The sequence below is a fragment of the Mandrillus leucophaeus genome, unplaced genomic scaffold, assembly GCF_000951045.1.
Source record: "Mandrillus leucophaeus isolate KB7577 unplaced genomic scaffold, Mleu.le_1.0 Scaffold375, whole genome shotgun sequence".
Lineage (NCBI taxonomy): Eukaryota > Metazoa > Chordata > Mammalia > Primates > Cercopithecidae > Mandrillus > Mandrillus leucophaeus.
The window spans coordinates 1,812,133-1,814,523 of NW_012103976.1; positions in this window are offsets into that span (position 1 = coordinate 1,812,133).

The window sequence follows — 2,391 nt, forward strand, 5'->3', positions numbered from 1 at the left end:
GCGGGCCTCGGTGTCCGGGCGGCGTGACCTTCCCAGGCGGCGGGGGAAGCAGCCAGCGTAGCCGCACACGTGCCGTGGAACCCAGAGAATCTCGGGGTCGTCGGCCTCCTTCCCGCAGTGCCCACCTAGTGGGAACTTTTGTCCTTCTTTGCCCGCAAGTCGTGTCATTTGGCTGCGGGGCTCCGCACCCCCCGGGGCGCCAGTGCTGGGCAGCACAGAGCCGCTTCTGAATGGAGACTTGCAGGCTGTCCAGGAGTGGGCGGCTGGGCAGCGGCGGCGAGCGTGTAGGGCCGGGCAGAGAAAGTTGGAAGTCGTCTCCCTGACCTGTTCCTTGCGAGGCCCGGGAAGACACGCGCCTGGCCGGGTCTTTGGCGGCAAAACTGATTGGCATCTCCACGCTTTACCTAAAGCCCGGGCTCTGGGGACTGGATGGCGAGCTGGCCAGTGGCTCATGCCGCCCCAGCTTTAGCGAGAAGCCGGGATCTTCCCGCAGCGGTTCGTGTTCGCTCGTGGAAAATGCAGCCTCATCTACTGACTCTCCCTCCCATCCAAAAAAAAAAAAAAAAAAATTAATTTCCCCAAGGGTGGAGAAAAATGGGTGGTTGGCACTGTTGTTCCTCAGTCGCACCCTGTTGTAATTTGAGAGAGGGGTCAAAGGCGCTGAAAAGATTCTTTTTTCTATTCCAAGTGCTACAGCAAGCTCATAAATCAATTTTAATTCATGGTGAACAGTCTTGCCTTCTCCAAGCCCTGTGTCTTCTCCAAGCCAGAGCTACACATAATGTGAATTAGTTGCCCACTCCTGAGTGAATCTGTTAGTACCCGTCATCGTTTTCTATCCTAATAATTCTAGTGGCTATTTGTAGAATTTATTTATTTGTTTATTTTTTTGAGATGGAGTTTCGCTCTTGTTGCCCAGGCTGGAGTGCAATGGGGGCGATCTGGGCTCACTGCAACCTCCGCCTCCTGGGTTCAAGCTATTCTCCTCCCTCAGCCTCCCTAGTAGCTGGGATTATAGGCATGGCCCAGTACGCCAAGCTAATTTTGTATTTTTAATAGAGACAGGGTTTCTCCATGTGGTCAGGCTGGTCTCGAACTCCCGACCTCAGGTGATCCACCCGCTTTGGCCTCCCAAAGTGCTGGGATTACAGGTGTGAGCCACCGTGCCTGGCCTATTTGTAGAATTTAATGTGTTTAAGTTTGGCTCACCTAACAGGGTTTAATTCATATGGACAGACAGAGTGTGATGTGATGTGACTTTCCTTCAAAGTTAAGAGAGAAGTGTCTGTGCCAAAAGAAATAAGCGCATTGAGGTTTATCTGGGAGGCCACATTGGACTTGCCTCTGTCTGTCTTCTCAGTTGCCCCGTTTTTTTTCTTTCCCTAAAATACAGGGTTGGGTGTTTTGTGTTGCCTTTGGCCAGGTTGAAATACTCAGATTAAGTGTTGGTTTGTAGGCACAGGCCTGAAAGGACAGGACTTTGAACTGAATCCTCTGTCACTGACAGTTGGGTGGCTTTGGTTGACCTTGCCTTGCTCCAGGCCTTAGTTTGCCTTCTGGGAAGGGATTAGGACCCTGATAAACTTTTTAAAAAATGTTTTTTTGAGATGGAATCTCGCTCTGTCGCCCAGGCTGAAGTGCAGTGCCACAATCTCGGCTCACTGCAACTTCCGCCTCCCGAGTTCAAGTGATTCTTCTGCCTCAGCCTCCCGAGTAGCTGGAACTACAGGTGTGCACCACCACGCCGGGGTCATTTTTATATTTTAAGTAGAGAGGGGGTTTCACCATATTCGTCAGGCTGGTCTCAAAACTCCTGACCTCGTGATCCGCCGACCTTGGCTGGCCCAAAGTGCTGGGATTACAGGCGTGAGCCACCGCGCCTGGCCAGGACCCTGATAAACTTTTTTAGGAAGATACCAGATGGCCGCCACCTTTTCAGCCTAGTAAATGGTCCTGTCTCTTCAGATCTATCAACAGCGTATAAATCAGTGTCTTGCACTTCTAACTTAGTTGCTTTATTAAGTAATGTGCTGTTGTTGCCACTGGTTTAACATTTTTTGTAAATAAAGGAAGATTATTGAAGTCTGGTCATTGGCAAAATGCTTCAAGAGGTTTAAACAGCTTCCCCACGGTCAGTGTTTCCTGTTGACGTTCAGGGTGACATTGGTGTTAGGAGGGCACTTGGTGTTCATCTCTAATCCAGCACGATGGGTCACACGGCTCCTCAATGTGATGAGGAATAAGTTGTTCCTTATTATTTGCAAATAAGTTACTGGCACGGTTTGAAAGTTATACAGGATTGGTTGTTGAGTTGGACATTTTAGTCAACGTTTATTAAGCCCACGCCTCAACAGTGGTTGACTTTTGTCTTTTTTTTTTTTTTTTTTTTTT